The sequence below is a fragment of the Procambarus clarkii genome, chromosome 10 (genome assembly GCF_040958095.1).
Source record: "Procambarus clarkii isolate CNS0578487 chromosome 10, FALCON_Pclarkii_2.0, whole genome shotgun sequence".
NCBI classification, from domain to species: domain Eukaryota; kingdom Metazoa; phylum Arthropoda; class Malacostraca; order Decapoda; family Cambaridae; genus Procambarus; species Procambarus clarkii.
This window is the reverse complement of record NC_091159.1, coordinates 29,705,789-29,724,156: the sequence shown is the minus strand read 5'-3', so window position 1 is coordinate 29,724,156 and position 18,368 is coordinate 29,705,789. Positions and strand designations below refer to the sequence as shown.

The following is an 18,368-nucleotide window of genomic DNA, read 5'->3' as shown; positions in this document are numbered from 1 at the left end:
GGTCGTTGTGTCGGTGGTGGTCGTTGTGTCGGTGGTGGTCGTTGTGTCGGTGGTGGTCGTTGTGTTGGTGGTGGTCGTTGTGTTGGTGGTGGTCGTTGTGTCGGTGGTGGTCGTTGTGTTGGTGGTGGTCGTTGTGTTGGTGGTGGTCGTTGTGTTGGTGGTGGTCGTTGTGTTGGTGGTGGTCGTTGTGTCGGTGGTGGTCGTTGTGTTGGTGGTGGTCGTTGTGTCGGTGGTGGTCGTTGTGTTGGTGGTGGTCGTTGTGTCGGTGGTGGTCGTTGTGTCGGTGGTGGTCGTTGTGTCGGTGGTGGTCGTTGTGTCGGTGGTGGTCGTTGTGTTGGTGGTGGTCGTTGTGTTGGCGGTGGTCGTTGTGTTGGTGGTGGTCGTTGTGGCGGTCGTTGTGTTGGCGGTGGTCGTTGTGTCGGTGGTGGTCGTTGTGATGGTGGTGGTCGTTGTGTCGGTGGTGGTCGTTGTGTCGGTGGTGGTCGTTGTGTCGGTGGTGGTCGTTGTGTCGGTGGTGGTCGTTGTGTCGGTGGTGGTCGTTGTGTTGGTGGTGGTCGTTGTGTTGGTGGTGGTCGTTGTGTTGGTGGTGGTCGTTGTGTTGGCGGTGGTCGTTGTGTTGGTGGTGGTCGTTGTGGCGGTCGTTGTGTCGGTGGTGGTCGTTGTGTCGGTGGTGGTCGTTGTGTTGGTGGTGGTCGTTGTGTTGGCGGTGGTCGTTGTGTTGGTGGTGGTCGTTGTGGCGGTCGTTGTGTCGGTGGTGGTCGTTGTGTTGGTGGTGGTCGTTGTGTTGGTGGTGGTCGTTGTGTTGGCGGTGGTCGTTGTGTTGGTGGTGGTCGTTGTGGCAGTCGTTGTGTCGGTGGTGGTCGTTGTGTTGGTGGTGGTCGTTGTGTCGATGGTGGTCGTTGTGTTGGTGGTGGTCGTTGTGTTGGTGGTGGTCGTTGTGTCGGTGGTGGTCGTTGTGTCGGTGGTGGTCGTTGTGTTGGTGGTGGTCGTTGTGTCGGTGGTGGTCGTTGTGTTGGCGGTGGTCGTTGTGTTGGTGGTGGTCGTTGTGGCGGTCGTTGTGTCGGTGGTGGTCGTTGTGTCGGTGGTGGTCGTTGTGTCGGTGGTGGTCGTTGTGTTGGTGGTGGTCGTTGTGTCGGTGGTGGTCGTTGTGTTGGTGGTGGTCGTTGTGGCGGTCGTTGTGTCGGTGGTGGTCGTTGTGTCGGTGGTGGTCGTTGTGTCGGTGGTGGTCGTTGTGTCGGTGGTGGTCGTTGTGTCGGTGGTGGTCGTTGTGTTGGTGGTGGTCGTTGTGTCGGTGGTGGTCGTTGTGTTGGCGGTGGTCGTTGTATTGGTGGTGGTCGTTGTGGTGGTCGTTGTGTCGGTGGTGGTCGTTGTGTTGGTGGTGGTCGTTGTGTTGGTGGTGGTCGTTGTGTTGGTGGTGGTCGTTGTGTCGGTGGTGGTCGTTGTGTTGGTGGTGGTCGTTGTGTTGGTGGTGGTCGTTGTGTTGGTGGTGGTCGTTGTGGTGGTCGTTGTGTCGGCAGGTTGAAAGGTTAATGACATCACCAGTAATGTATGACACGAATTGGAAGAGAAGCGTTTCATCAATCAGTTTTCTGGTCAGCTGGACAGCTGCTAATTGCTGGTCAGCTGAGCCGGATATTGTGATGCATTTATGTAACCATTTACGAAACCTCTACATCTTTCCTCGGTCGTTGCGGCCTTGGATTTATTGGACACTTTACGAACTCTGGAGTACTGGGAGGTAGTTCTGGACGTTGGGTAATTATTGCTATAAACAACCTCGTGGTGCTTACGGAACCTATACACCGTTTTAATACAAGCAAACAAAGCCGCCATGATTGAGGAAAGATGTACAGGTTTCGTAAGTGGGAGCTTCACTTAATGGGAAATACAAAAATACAAATTAAAATCGAGATTGTCCCTCCTTCTGATACCCTTGAAGTGTTGTCTCAAGTTACCTCCTAAGTCACACCTTAAGTCATCTAAGTTCCCTCTTATGTCACCTCCTAAGTTACCTCTTATGTCATCTCTTAGGCTGCCTCATAAGTCGCCTCCTAAACCACTTCTTATCCTTCGTCGTGCAAGATGCCATCACTGTCAGCTCTGGCAATTAAGTTGAGAATTGAGCTCTTCATCCTGGCATCATCAGAGCGCTGGACACCCTGCAATTTGCCCCACATCCTTCCTCTAATATGGCAACTCAGACGGGAAGAAGCAACATTCACCTGGCAACCTCACGACGTTGCCACAACGTTCCTTAACGTTGTTAGAGTTTTTGACAACGTAGAGGTAGTAAAACTAACGTCGTAGTTAGGTTGTTTGTGTGTCTGGTTTAGACTCTTGGTGCTCCAACCAGATGACTTGAGATTCGACAGCTGGCCGTCAGAGGGTGCGGGTGTGCCCTCATTTAGCTCCGCAGGTGGCGCGCAAGCCTTGGAGTCCGGTGGTTGTGTGGCTGTTACGAGGCCTGTTTGGTGCCCTGCTGGTGCGGGGTGCAAGTGCTCTAGGGTGGGGTCGGTCATGCCTCCAATAAAGCAGACTTCTTCGGCTGGCCTGGAATTTTCTTCACCGTTGAACCATATAGGTGGTTGGTGTTGCACTCGTGGAGATGCTTCACGTCAAGATGGCGGTTCAGCTCATTCGTGACCGGCGTGTGGTGGTCAAGTTTCAGCAGCAATGTGTGTTCTAGGGTTTCATCCATCGATGTGAAGGTCGCTCCTTCCCACTGCCTGGTGGAGCAGGCCCCGTCAAGGTGGTCAACTTAAGTGTGTCAACAATATGTGGCGGTACGAGGTGCCTTGTTTGAAATGCCGGATGAGCTGTTGGCCCGGCTGTTTGGGCGCTTTGGAAAAGTGCTCAGCATCTGGTGGAATAAGGTCTGTATTGAATACGGTACGAGGCTGTTTGCTGGCACCAGGATTCTGGTGAGGTCCCTGGAACAGAATGTGCCATCTTCGGTCTCCCTGATGGAGTTTAACCTCCACTGTATGTATTCGGGCCAGCAACGTACGTGTTTTAGGAGTGGATTGCCAGGTCATCTGGCGGTGGCGTGCTCGATTAGTGCGGCTGACAGGGTGAATATCTTCCGGAAGGCTCTCGAGTCCCCGGAAACTCTCGAGGGAGATTTGGATAGTGGTGGTGACCTACCTCCAAGCCTTCCGGATGCTGGGCCAGTGTGCAAACATGTCCCGGGGGCGGGCGAGGAGGAGGTCGCCGGTACGCTGATGCAGCTGGATGGGGAAGTGCCGGAAGGGTTGTGAGTGCAGCTTCAGGTTCCAGTGCAGGTTCACGGTGTTCTGCTTTCCGTGGAGGAGGCGCCCCCGGGGGTTTCCACTTCTGTGTGGAGTGCGAATCTGGTGAGGCTGCTTCGCCTGTGGTGCTTGTAGGAGTGGGGGTTCCCCCCTCTTCTCGCGTGGCGCTTCCGGCTTCCTCTCCTGTGGAGGGTGTGCGTTCCCCTCGACGGCTTCAGGATGCGTCGCTTCCGGCTGCGCTGGTCCCTGAGTAGAAACGCAGGAAGAGAGCTGTCGGGATGCGGACCCCATGGTGATGAGGACCCAATGGAGAAGATGGTGGATGAGCTGGGTATGATGGATGCAGCGGTAGTTGACGAGGAGCAGGAACGGGGTGAGGTTGCTCCCTCGCCGGTACCGGCCTGTGGCAATCAAAGTGCAGGTGGACCGAGGTGGGGACCGTTGAGCCTGGTGCCAGTGGTCGTGATGGGCATGATTTGCTGATGGTGTTGAAGAGGGGGGGTGTATCGCCCCCTCCACTGGGGAAGTCCCCTTCATCGAGGACCTCCCCACCCCCACCCCCGTTATTCATGGTTCTGTTGGCGTTTTCCCCGGAAGGTGTCCCGGTTCTGTCGGGGCTGTCTCCGCCCGAAGGTTAGATCCCTTGTTTTTCCCGATGGCTCACCATCTAATTTGTGCCTCCCGAATGTAAATGGACTTCGTTCTCGGCGACTCAGTTGGGTCTAGACTCGATGCTTCGGTGCCACAAGGTCGACGTGGCTTTCATTCAGGAGCATAATGTACGGGATATGGGCATGCTGCAGGGGTTAGCTGATAGGTATAAAATATTGTTGAACCCAACCAGGTTCTTGAAAAGGGGGGGGGGAGGGGGTACGTTAGTTCTGATCTACAAACTGGCTCGATTTCGGTGCTGCATACGGAGATGGATGATGATGGCCGGATTATGTTTGTGCGGATGTCTTATATGGGGTCGGTGATTCCTTTGTTGTATGTTTATTCTCCTTCTGGTTCTGCTAGGCGGCAGGAGAGGGAAGCTTTATTTGCTACTGAGGTTTTGCAAGACATGATACTGGGTCTATGCTTTATGGGGGTGATTTCAACTATGTTACGTTGGCACGGGACTGTAGTATTTTTCTGCCTGCGAGTGTCCTCAGCTTTGGTTGAAACTCATTGGATCTTACTTTTGTCTCTCGTGTTTCAAGTTCCTGGTTGGATAGGTTTTATGTTCATAAAGTGGAGGGGGCTCTGCACTCTTTTCTTACAGTTCCACTTGTTTTCTCTAATCACTGAATGGTGGTGGCGGAGGTTGGTGTTTGGAGCCAGGTGTGGTGGGGAGGGGGTGGTGGAAACTCACTTGTAGTTTGCTGCAGTGTCTCAACGTTCGTGAACTGGTTCAGGATCGGTGGCCTTTGATGGTCGAACGAAAACAGTGTTTTCCTTGTCTCTTGGACAGGTGTAAGGGAGAGTGTAGGAGGCTGTTTATTTCTATTGCGAAGCGGAAGTCGGCTGAACGGTTTGGTTTGTTGAATGTGCTGCAGGCTATCTTCTTATCTTCAGAGGGTTTCTGGGCTTAGCGTCTCCACGGCCCGGTCCTCGACCAAGCCTCCTTTTTATTACCCCTTCCTTAGGAAGCAGGCCGTACCAGCTGTCTAACTCCCAGGTACCTATTTACTGCTAGATGAACAGGTGCATCAGGGTGAAAGAAACTCTGCACATTTGTTTCCACCTCCGTCGGGGATCGAACCCGGAACCTTAGGACTACGAATCCCGAGCGCTGTCCAATCAGCCGCCAGGCCCCATCAGGCCACTCTGGCTAGGTTGACTCTTTTTGTATGGGTTGGTGAATAGGGGGTTTGATAGGTTTGCTGAGATTTTTTTGTGTAAAGAACAGGTTCGTGGGTTGAGGGCTGGAGATGGCTGCAGGGGTGCTGGTCAGGGTTGGGGTCGGGGATCAGTTGTTTGGGGAACATATATCACAGTACTTGCTTCAGGAGGAGGATCGTGAGTCTGTGTTGTTGACTAGTCTCCATATGCCGGATGGTTCGGTTTTGTCGAATACGGATGGTGTGCTTTCCTATGTTCGGGAGGCTCTTGAAGATCTTTATAGGAGGGTAGAGAGGGATTAGTGGATTTTTCTTTTTGGGTTTTGTTCTCCTGGGTTGTCGTCGTTGAACTGTACGGTTCAGGAGGGTGAGGTTGGAGGTTCGGAGGTTTGGGATGTGGCTCTGTCCTTGCGGAAGGGTAAGATGCCAGGGTATGATGGGCTGCCGGCAGAGTTTTAAGTATCCTATTGGGATATTATTGGGTCTGATTTATTGGAGGAGGTTTTAGTATTGTTTCTCTCACATGTGGTTGGCGGGGACCCAATCGCTTGGCACAGTAAGGCTCTTTTCTAAGCCTAGCGACTTGAGGTTCTTTGCCAATTGGCAACCGATTACTCTCCTCAATCAGGACTACAAGATTATAAGCTGTTAGTGAATCGGCTCCGGTCGGTGGTGGTCTCCCTCGTTTCTCGGGAGTAGTTTTGTGGGGTACCGGGAAGACCCTTGGTTCAATGTAACAACCTGGTCTGGGATCTGATTGTTTATATGTCGGAGTCTGGGGACCCGGCAGCCATGATCAATCTGGACTGGTCGAAGGCTTTCGACCGTGTGGCCATTGACTTTGTATTACGGATTCTGGAGAGGCTTGGAGTTGCTGCCCGGTTTGTAGGCTGGGTGCGAATGTTGTATAAGGGGTGTTGCAGTCGGGTGTGAGTGAATGGGTTGTTTAGTACTAAGTTTGCCATTGGGCGCTCGGTTCGCCAGGGTTGCCCCCCTGTTTATACTGTTGTATATTTTTTTTCAGGAACTGTTGTTTCGGGTTTTGTGGGCTTGTGGTTCGATCGTTTCCCCGTGGTTGCCCAACGGGTTTGACCTGAGAGGTTGTGGGTATGCTGATGATACCACTGTTTTTGTAGCTACAGTGGATTCGGTGGTTGGTGTGCAGGGCGTGATGCACAGCTTTGAGTTGGCGATGGGGGCTGTCATCAATCGTCAGAAGTCTTGTATTATGGGGTTAGGGAGTTGGGTTGCTAGGGAGTCTTGGTTGCCAGTGGTGCTCTTTGTTCGCATGCTGGGCATCACCTGGTTTCTTTCTTATGAGGAATCGTTGCAGTATAATTGGGCAGCGGTTTCTCGCTCGGTGGCGGTGGCGGTAGGGATGCTGTCCAAGAGGATCTTGACGATTTTTCAGCGGGCGCTGATCGTGAACTGTAAGGTTCTTTCCAAGGTCTCTTATTTAGCTCATTGTTTCCCTTTGAGCAGGGTTCGTGTGCTGGATTTGGAGAAGGTTGTTTATCGTTATGTGGTGTGGCCGGTACCAACCGGTTCGTAGGTTCTCCTTGTGTCAGGGTTTGGAGGAGGTTGGGATAGGTCTGACGAATGTGTGTGTGAAGTCGTTGGCTGTTTTTTGGGTGACCTTTCGTAGGGGGCTCGGGTTGGGGGATGGTCTAAATTCCTTGGTTTTGTACTTTTGTTCGATTCAGGTGCGTTATCTTATGGGGATTGACGTGTTGTCGGGGCGTGGCTTTATGCCTCCGGTTTACTCTTGTGCGGTTCTCATTCTTCGGTCGCTGTGTAGGTACCCCGGGTATGTCTTTTGGTTGTCAGGAGATGTATCGGGTGATTTTGGGTCGTGTGACTCACAGGGTGGAGGGGTTGTACCCGTTGTTTGATTGGAGGGCGGTGTGGGGTGCTCTGTGGGGGCCGTTTCTCGGCCCTAAACAGTGGGAGTTGATGTATCAGTTTCTTCACAAGAGACTGGCCACCAATGCCCGGTTATTTATGTTGGGTATTGTGGGATCGGATTGTTGTGCCCATTGTCGGGAGAGAGAGTCCCAACTCCATGTGTTTTACTTTTCTTGACGGGTGATTAGTTTGGTGGACTGGCTTCGGGGTACCATTGCTACCCATTGTGGGGTCTGATTTGCAGGTAGATTTGCTCTGGGTTTTCTTCTTGTCATTTCCGAAGAGGAATTGTAAAATTCGGAACACTTTAGGGGTGTTGGTTTTAGCTTACATTTTTTATGTGTGGGTTGGTAGGCTGGAAGAGTACGATGTGGCTCAACTCTCAGGGTTCCTGAAGGGTCGGCTGCACTACACTCTGTGGTGGTTGTGGCGGACGTTTCCGAGGGTCCTTGCTCGGTGATTCAGGGCAGCTTATGTCGCTTCTGCTCAAGTGATGTAGGTTTTTAGCGAGCAACGACGTCTGTCATTGTCGTTGTTCAGTTTTATTGGCTCGTGAGCTGAGGCTACAACTCCGTTTGTGCATGTATGTATGTGTGGTTCTTCCCCTTTGGTGTTTGATTGTATGTTATGTGCGAGTTGGATGAATGTCGTTTTATTGTAATATGCTGTTATGTTTGGTCCGTGTGTTGGACATCCGCCCTTCCTTGTAGTTCTGTAGGGCGGTGTCTAACGTTGTTGTATGTGCTTCTGTTGCCATTGTGCTTTATTGACCCCTTATGTATATGGGGTCATTTGTGTGCATGTGTCCTGTGGCAAGTATCGAAGGTGTCTTCCCTTCTTGCTAGCTCCAAAAGATCTGTGAGTGTGTTGTGAACAGTTCTGACTTAGGAGTGTTGTTCATTCCGGTCTCGTATAAGCCAGATTCATCTGACCGTGTTCTGTTTAATTGATATATTTATCTGTGAATCTGTACGTTTGTTAATGTAGGATCCCTCTTATAATGACTTATTCTGTTTGTATTATATGTTCCTTGTTTTTTCTTGCTTTTTGGTGGGTGGTACAACGGCCTCCGTTGTTGAGGTTCTTAATGTGTGAATATTATTTCTTTTATGTTTAATGTTGTGTGGTGTTGGTGTTCTGTGCTTTCTGTACCCTGGCTGTGTTCCACTTGTGTGGCCTTGGGGGTAACATTTGTGCGTGTTACCTTGGAGCTACGCACGGTTACCTGGGTACAAGTGTTCATGTACTTGAATTGTGTGTTGCATTGGTGTGTGTGTGTGTGTGTGTGTGTGTGTGTGTGTGTGTGTGTGTGTGTGTGTGTGTGTGTGTGTGTGTGTGTGTGTGTGTGTACACATATGTGCTTCGGTAACTTTTTCTTTTAAATGTATTTATACGCTGTTTTATATAATAAAAAAATGACTGTAGTGATTATGGCGTTCTGGGGTCGAACCTCACGGAGGTATATGGCACGGGTTTGGTACTGTCGCGGTACACTGTCTGCTGCCTCATTGTACTGTTTGCTGCCTCAGTGCCCTGTCTGCTGCCTTAGTGCCCTGTCTGCTGCCTCAGTGCCCTGTCTGCTGCCTCAGTGCCCTGTCTGCTGCCTCAGTGCCCTGTCTGCTGCCTCAGTGCCCTGTCTGCTGTCTCAGTGCACTGTCTGCTTCCTCAGTGCCCTGTCTGCTGACTCAGTGCCCCGTCTGCTGACTCAGTGCCCTGTCTGCTAACTCAGTGCCCTGCCTGCTGCCTCAGTGCCCTGTCTGCTGACTCATTGCCCTGTCTGCTGCCTCAGTTCCCTGTCTGCTGCCTCAGTGCCCTGTCTGCTGCCTTGTGTTCTGTAAAGTGTGTGGGTCGTCTAGGTTTGTACATTTTGGGTTAGGGAAAACCACTGCACATTTTACTTTTGTCATATTTTAAGAATGTGCTGCCGTTTTACCTGAGTAGTCTTAAAACACGGAGTGGTCTTAAGACAGGGAGTGGTCTTAAGACAACGTAGCGTTCATTTATTTAGGAACTAGGGTATTTAATATTAAATTGTAGATCTGAGACCTGTAATTAATGTCTGTAATTCGCCTTTGATACAAAAAAAAGAGTGTATATTTAGCTTAATTAGAGAGTCATGGTTACACTGATCCCCGGAGGGAAGGTAGACTTACAAGTCTCGTCTCAGACTTTAATTTCAGCTTATTAAGTCTGTAGAGTGTGCTTGGTCACGTGTCCGTTGTCGCAAATTGACCAGAGACATGGCAGTAAAGTTGACTGGAGGTGGAGCTCGTAAATATCCTACAGTCATATTTCAGCAGCAATAACTAGTGCGGCGTTAAGCATGTCACACCCACCGCATGCCCCCCCCCCCCCTCCCCGCATGCCACACCTCCCCCCCCCCCCCCGCTTGCCACCTCCCACCGCCCCCCGACCCTTGCAACCCCCCCCCCCCCCCAGCATGCAACCTCCAGCTTGTTGCCCAATAGTTGTTCTTCAACAAGTAACACCCACTACAAATCCGCTCCAAAACTCTTACTCGTCTCCCTATAAATACCTTCTCTCTCAATCATTCATCCATCACTCACCCTCCTCACCCATACCCACACCCACAATCACATCCACCTCTCACTCAAACACATCCCTACACCCAACCCTCGCCCACTTACTCTCTATATCAGCAAAATCCACCAAGCAGATGAAATACCTCCACGCAGACAAATCCATTCCCTCGACAATTCCCAGGAAGTCTCGAAGAGTAATGATTATCTTCAAGATGATGATACCAGGACCAGAATTTCCGATACAGGAGGACGTGTTCTGGGCCGGCAATTGACCTGATAAACTCCTTCATATTTACCGGGCCAGTCCTTTACAGCCGGACTGGACCAGTCTCTCCTATAGACCGGACTGGTCACCCTCCCTCTCCTCGCACCAGTCACTGGCTAGGCTCCAGACAGACGCCCTGTAGGCTGGGCAAACAAGCATGAGAATAATCACTGTGGGAATTTCTATCAACAGCGAGACACGCTTCATGAACCTGAGCGCCTCTTGGCTCCTCTTCAATAATTATCACAACAAAAAAGTGGTAAATACCAGCCCGTCCTCTCGAAATTACAGTACTTTTTGCAACTGATCAAACGTACAAAACTGGTCTGTTGGACCCAACAAATTACGTTTGTACCGTTGTACTGCTTCAACTGTCGTGCTAAACAAGGTAAACGGTAACTAAAGAACCTAACCGAATCTGGCCAAGGCCATTCTAGGCCTAAATTACGTCATCTTAAAACTAATTTAATGTGTTATACTAGACCTAGGAAGTTACGGTTCGGTTTTTGGCTTTCTTTTATCAAGTCCTCTAGAAAATATTTAATATATGGCGTGACCTTTGTTGGCTGCAACAGTACATTTTTGTACGTTCCACCAAATAGTTGCCATAAGTACCATAATTTTAAAAGAATGGGTTGCTAACTAAACAGCAGGTCATGCTGGAGCCCGTTTTCTTCCAGGTTATCACTGATTCGAGCGACGTCAAACTCTTTATGTAACCTCGTCATACGTAATTATATAATAACCTCTACATTGCTATAGTAATTCACTGGATAAATTATGCCAACGAACCGAATATACTGTATATAAACACAAAGGTGACCTCTGAAAGTGACGGACACTATAACTTTTTAGGGGAAACTCTGAAAATTATCATCTACCCTAGCGACAAGAAAACTAACGGGAGTTTATACAGTAGACTTAGTGTGTCTGTGATAAATACGGGCTATTCATGCCCGTGCCACCTCTTGGGTGGCTTAATCTTCATCAATCAATCTGTGACAGAGGAGCGGGTCGGCCACGCACCCGGCCCACCGCTCGGTGACATGTAATTTTTCTTTTGTTCTCCCCATGCCACTTCGGGGGGGGGGGGGATAGGGGTGTTTACGTAGCTTCAGGGCACCACTCCCCCCAGCCACAGGGCACCACTCCCCCCAGCCACAGGGCACCACTCCCCCCAGCCACAGGGCACCAATCCCCCCAGCCACAGGGCACCAATCCCCCCAGCCACAGGGCACCAATCCCCCCAGCCACAGGGCACCAATCCCCCCAGCCACAGGGCATGGCCAGAAGGCATCCCTAAACATACCTAATTCCCTATCAAACACAAACTAAAATACACATAAATGGCAGATCTCGTCACACCCCACAAGAGTTAAGATGATAATAATAACACACAATAATAACATGAAAATAACATACACAAATGGAAAATTCTTTTATATTTCGTTTTTCTTATATGGGACACAGGACACGCAGGGAGAGGTGACCAGTATATCATTAAAGAGAACTAAAGCTGTAGGCAAACAGCAAGCTACCTAAGCGGCAGGATTGGTGACTTGACATTGTCATACATGGACAAAACTATTCATAGTGGAAGCTCCTAACAAGGCCCCGGAGCGGGAGGGATATCATGTATGCGCATGGGGGTCCCTCCGGCCGCCGCCTTACCTACCTGGGCTCCGGCCAGGTCATCCACCCTCTTGTGAGAAATCATTTGGAGAAGTGGTACTCCAGATGACGACTCTGCTAAGATAGTTGGCTACCAGCTATCCCGGCTGCGGTTCACCTAAACAAGACTATATTAACCCTTATGTACCCTGTGCACGGTAATCCTAGGACTAAGGTGGTCTGCCCCTAGATGTGGTCTTGGACCATATTCTGTAAATGGAATATGTCCAGGTCAGGGCTTTCACAGAGCAAATCTCAAGGTCGCTCTTAGTGAGTCCCATATCCTGTAGACCACGCGCGCACTCCTTGCACCATCCTCCTCTCCAATTAAGGGTTTTAGAAGAGGCGGATGCTGTGTGCTGACCTTTTGAAGGATCTCTGGGGTGCCGTACTTGTCGCACTTGCTCTGATGTGGACGAGAGAGTGGGAAGTTATCAGCTGAGACCTGGCTGGGTGTCTAATATAAAGGCCTCATCACCTTTGCAAACTCTTACTTGCAAATAAGTAATAAGTAATAGTAATAACTTACTATTTGAATTTAATAAATTCTAGGTCTGCATGACTTCCTTCATGATGCAGCAAAAGAGTAATAATTATTAATTAATTATATTATTATTATAATTGTTGTATTTAATAATTATCACTCTTCCTTCTGCTTGGTCGTGAAGGAGGTCGGCCTCGGGTGAAAGACGGCTGTGACGATCTCTGTCAGGAACCCGTAGGTGCGGGACCGGGACGTCCACCTCCTGGGGCTCGTGCGGCCCCCCAGGCTCTGCTTCAGGAGGCTGGGGTCGTTCTTGCCCCTTGCTGGGGCGGTTCTTCTCCGGCCCCGACCACGACGGTCTCCGGGTTTGGAGTCCCTGTGTCTTCTTTCACCAACTTCGAAGTAAACTCTGGAGTTGGAGCCCTTAGGGCAGTTAATTCGTTGTTTCCTTCAACCTCGTTCTCACAGTTCCTGCGACAGAGCTGGGACCAATCGTATTTGCCTTTGCCTTTCCATTGGAGATTTTCGGCGCCGTGGAGAGGGGGGGGGAACCTGCTGCATGGGTAACAGCTTCTTCCCCATATCAACCTACCCTGGCATTGCGCCCTGGAGAGGCCACTCCAGACCGACAACCAGAGCGCAACTCCATAGTCTCCTGAGACTGATGGATGCCTACTACTACTACTACTCTAGAGTATATGAAGGGTTACATAGTGTTAAGAGCTACATACTCTTCACTGCGTAATTGGCGTCTACTTTTGATCATTTTGCTATGAAATACTAAAAAAAATCCCCATCTCGCAATACTATGATTTTCCTAGCTCTCTAAAACTGGAACATAGTGGGTGACATAGCGAGACCATTAGAGCCACGGTCTCGCTCCATGCAGGTCGGCGTTCAATCCCCGTGCGTCCAAGTGGTTGTGCACCATTAACCCCCCCCCCCCCCCTCCCATCCCCGTCCCATCCCAAATACTTATCCCGATCCCTTCAAACTGTTACACGGTCATAATGGCTTGGTGCTTTCCCTGATAGTTCCCCCCTCCCTTCTCACAGAGTAGTGTTCCCCCACCCTGAGGGGGGTGGGGGATTTTGAAACTTAAACCTCCAAAAGAGAGCTCTGGTTGTTGCACCAGACTGTTACTTGCGTACAGGTGCACAACGTCCCCAACCACTCCCTGACGGAACAAACAACCAACCTCGACAGCCACACTCCCGCTACCGTCGGTCGACCAGTAATGGACACTGCAGTGCTTGTAACTTACCTAGGAGATCACCCTGTACGCCTCTTAATCTTGGAGAGGGGTTCTATTATGCATTGTTGTAGGTAGGTTGTGTACGTCCATACCGTACAACCAACCAAAACCCGTAGAGTGCTTATACTTTGATCAGATCACCCTGTACGCTTCCTGCTCTTGGAGAGGGGCTCAGCGTCACACATTAAGGGGGCTGCGGCTCCAACACTGGCCTCGTTGTCGCGTGCACACACCCAATTCGAGCCGCTGTGACTCCCCACTCTCTCCTTATTTTGTATGACTTCCTCAATCCCCCTTTGAATTGTAATTCTGTACTACCCTGTCCACAGATGTGGTTCTCTCTCTCTCTCTCTCTCTCTCTCTCTCTCTCTCTCTCTCTCTCTCTCTCTCTCTCTCTCTCTCTCTCTCTCTCTCTCTCTCTCTCTCTCTCTCTCTCTCTCTCTCTCTCTCTCTCTCTCTCTCTCTCTCTCTCTCTCTCTCTCTCTCTCTCTCTCTCTCTCTCTCTCTCTCTCTCTCTCTCTCTCTCTCTCTCTCTCTCTCTCTCTCTCTCTCTCTCTCTCTCTCTCTCTCTCTCTCTCTCTCTCTCTCTCTCTCTTCTATTTTCTAGGAAGCCTCAATAGGACAAGGGCAAACACCTGTAGATTACATACATTTAATGAACAGAGAACATATATAACACAAATATAAGATATAATAATGACTCCAACACTCTATGCTATTATAATCAGGTTGCATCCAATCTCATCAGGTCTTTATCAGCTGCTTATATCTAGTGGTAGCCCAACTCCTGGCTCGCCACTTATGCTACCATCCTCACCAAGTGGGTTAAATCTTGTAATACAATATGGTACTATCAGCCCTAAAATATATATATAAATAAATATACACAAGGAATCCAGCCCATGGCTGCAACAACATAAACATCAGTATAAATATTCCTTGATACAAGAATATCCCATCACTCACCTCCCACTACATCATGCACGCCAATGACACTCAAACACACTACCAACTCTACACAAGCAGTCACCAAGAACCTCTTCTCTACACCTAGAGGCCCACCACCCTGAACATCTTAAGGTCCTCCTAGAATTGTCTACCAGAGTCCTCCACAGCTATTCCAGCTGCTACACCATGAAGTCTTCCGTGAACAGCAATGGTACTTCACCACTGCCACCACAGAAGCATGTGAAACTCCACTCGATTGCTTCTCCTCTCACAACTTGAGGTCCAACTGCTCTCTATGGGGACTGCTCTTCCACAGAGCTCAGTATTTCTTCAATAGCCTTGGAGTTCCATCCACTGACTCCTCCTCTACTGACCTCGAAGTTCCCTCAGCAACTCCTTCCCCCAGACAAACCTGCAACCCATTGACACGCCATAAAGATGTTCCTCTACAAACATATAACTAAAATAAACTACACATAATAAATATCTCCACTCAACATGCCTCTGATGCCTGCCTGTCATGAGGAGACGCCCGCACGCCCGGGCGAGGAGACGCCCGCACGCCCGGGCGAGGAGACGCCCGCACGCCCGGGCGAGGAGACGCCCGCACGCCCGGGCGAGGAGACGCCCGCACGCCCGGGCGAGGAGACGCCCGCACGCCCGGGCGAGGAGACGCCCGCACGCCCGGGCGAGGAGACGCCCGCACGCCCGGGCGAGGATACGTCCCCAACACCTTCCTCACACTTGCAGACAAGTAGTCTTCACTCCACCACTATATTCTTCCTTATTCTGGGAGCCTCAACGAAGTACAGCCACCTCTGATGACAGTTGCGACTCAAGTGAGGTCACAACCTCCTGCTAGCGTCACTTCACGTCCCGAAAGTATCAACATCTCATTTCATGTCACTTATTATCACTGCCCATCCTCTGCTAGTATCCTGAGATTACTCACTGACGTTTATTCAATTATTTAACATATATACAGCTTTCCTCTGACCTCTCAATCTCAGGTCCGGATGGCAGAATAACTCTCAGAAAGGTAGACTCCTTCCACCAGGGCTACATGGGGGCATAATATTCCCTTCTCTTTATTTTTGATAGTTATTCTCAGTGGCTAAGCTCGTGACAAATCATCAGCCACCACATTATCTTGTCCTCTTAATGCCTTATTTCCAGATTATATTCTTGAAGTAACAGAAACCACCTGATTAGCCTCTGGTTTGCGTGCTTCATCTTGCTCAGGAGCACCAGGGGATTATGGTCTGTATACACAGTAACTGGGTGACTTTCCCCACTTACGTATACCTCAAAATGTTTTAATGCCAGTACCAATGCTAAGATCTTCTCTACCGCACTGTATGATCTCTGATGCTTGACACACTTCTTCGAAAAGAAAGACACAGGGTGGCGATGAATTTCATCCTTCTGCTGTGTCAATACAGCTCCGGCTCCTACATCCACCAACAACGCAAACGGTGCTCCAAAATCCGGCGACACCAACACAGGCGCCTCTGTCAATAATCTCTTGGTTTTCTCAAACACCTCTTGCGCTACTCCATTCCATTCAAATTTCTTATTCTTCGACAACAAACTTGTCATAGGAGTGGCTACGGTTGAAAAATTCTTACAGAACTTCCTGTAATATCCGATCATACCTAAGTACTTTAACAACTTCTTTCCTTTGGGTACTGGGAAATTATCGATGGCTTCCACTTTCGTTCTCACTGGAGTAACCTCACCTTGCCCTACCACATATCCTAGGTGTTCCAGGCGGGCTCTCCCGAACTCATTTTTCGCCAAGTTAATTATCATGTTGGTCTTCTCTAACCGATTTGTTCGGCCGATTAGTCTGTTTACATGCTCCCTCTGGGAGTCTGCAAATACCACAATATCGTCGATGTATACTTCACAATCTATTGCGCGTTGCAACATCTGGTTCATCACTCGTTGGAAACATGGTCTTCTTAGTGACCCAACTTCCCTTACACCTTTGCTAGGCTGTCCGAATTGGACACCTTCACTCCATCAGCCCTCTCGTAACTTAATGCTCTCCTCCACCGTTTCTCCTTCTTGCATTCCACACGTCAAGAATTATACATTTATTGTCCGTACCTCCTCTGCCTTCCACATACTTCGGTTCATCATCCTCATGCTTCAGTCTCTCGTCTTCATACTCTACTCTCCCGTCTTCATCTACTAGCTCTTCTTTCGTCTCCACATTAATCTGTAACTTAATCTTCTTCAACTTCCATCGAACCTTCGACTTTCTTCTACTCCTCCATGCTTACATTATCATCTTCCTCTTCTCCCGTTCTGCTCTACTACCCAACTCCAATTTGTCCCATTCAACTCTTCTTCGTTCCCTCAAAGCTTCCTCAAGTACTGTATTACACTCAACAGTACTCAACCGTACTTGTCGCTCTACCCCTTCTAGAGTGCTCGTAAGCATCTCTCCACACATACTATCTCTTATCACTTCCTCTTCTTGGCTATCACTCCTCTTCACTATCTCTTCTTCATGCTTCCCATAAAATGCGTCAATTTCTGACATCTCAGACAACCCAACTTCATCATCCCTACACTTCTGTTCCTGTGGACAACTTGTCACTACTCTTGTCCTAAGTCTGTCCACATTTTTCTTCACCTTTGTTCAATACAGTTATCTCCACTTTCTGACTCGCGATCTCAGCAGGCTGGGCTCTACTCAGGTCCACTCTGTCCACATTAGTGCTCTCCGGCAGGGTCATCTTCACTTCTGGCCTCTCCATGCCCTCTTTTACACGAGCTAGACTTTCAGCAAACAGCCACGCTATCTCTACGTCGATATCTTCACTCAGTGGAGTCGACACTGTCACTTCTTCTCCAGTGTCTCTCTCGTCGGCCACCTCTGCCCTCGTCACTACAGAGGCAGGGTACTCGATCACTTGACTGTCCTCTGACTCATCCTCTAAGATGCTAGTCAGGTCCACTCTATCAGGTGTCCCCCTCAGTGCCGTGGCCCTTCTGACACTCTTTTGGCACAGCTTTCACTATGAGCTCTGGTAACACCTTGGATCCACACATGTCATTACCAAGGATCCCGTGTATCCCTGGAACAGGTATGTCGGAACACACTCCCAACATCACCTCCGCCGACAAATATTCTGACTTCAGCCTGACAGCACAAATGGGCTTGTCACCCTCAGACAATAATCCATACACCTTTATTTTCTGACTGCCAACTAAAAGTCGATAATCCGCGATCAGGCTTCTCAGAACCAGGCTCTGATTCGCTCCCTATCTTTAGGATACTAACTTCCACTTCAGGTTGGTTTTCTATACTAACCCAACCTTTACTAATGAACGGGCTATACCTCTCGTTCATCAAGTTCACTTTCTGCGGTTTGTCCTGTATCAAATTAACACATGCATTTCGGGGGTCATACATGGTCAGGGTCACAACTCTCTTACCCTGCTGACAATCTTTCATAATGTGACCACGTCCGTTACATTTCTAGCATCTTACTTGGGAGAAGTCTCCTCTATATCATCCTGAGTGACTTTGACTCTGTCCACTCGAGTTCGAGGTTCTCCGCGCAGGAGCACCAAACCCGCACCACACTGGGTTTGGCTGGACTCTTGATTTCTCATAGTACATATCAGTTTCTCGCTTAGCTTCGGCCGGCGGACTCGGTAACTTTCCTTCAGGGGTGTAGGGCCACCATACTTTCTTACCTGCCCCCAGACACTTTTGTCACCCCCATACTCCACTAGACCTGCCATAATTACGTCTCACGTCACTTTTCACTCTGCTTTCCCTCAAGATCCGATAAGCCTTCGTAATCATATCTGCTCTGTCGGCTATGTCTCTCACATTCTTCTCTCCTGCCTCTTGGATCTTAAATTTCGTCTCAGGGTGAATCATTTTCAGATATTTCTCTATAATCATCAGCTGTTTCAAATCACAATACGATTCTACACCGACAGTTTCTATCCATTTCTGGAAACGCCTTTCCAGATCTCTTGCCGTCTCGGCAAACGTACTTGCAGGAGCCTTCATCATTTCTCTGAAACACTTTTTGTAAGCTTCAGATGTTAACAGGAAAGAACGCAATACGCTGCTCTTCACAGTCCAGTAATCTTGGCATTCCTCCAAAGACACCTGGGTATACGATTTTCTGGCAGCACCGATCAACCGTAACTGTACCAATTGAGCCCACTTTTCCTGCGGCCACTGTCTGATGTTG

The 18,368-nt window shown here is 49.5% G+C and overlaps 1 protein-coding gene across 2 annotated transcripts in view; it reads left to right on the top strand.

Annotated features, from left to right (window-relative positions):
- Tk (Tachykinin) overlaps window positions 1-18,368 on the top strand; it is a 269,943-nt gene that overhangs the window by 205,194 nt on the left and 46,381 nt on the right. The gene's annotated exons all lie outside the window — the stretch shown is intronic.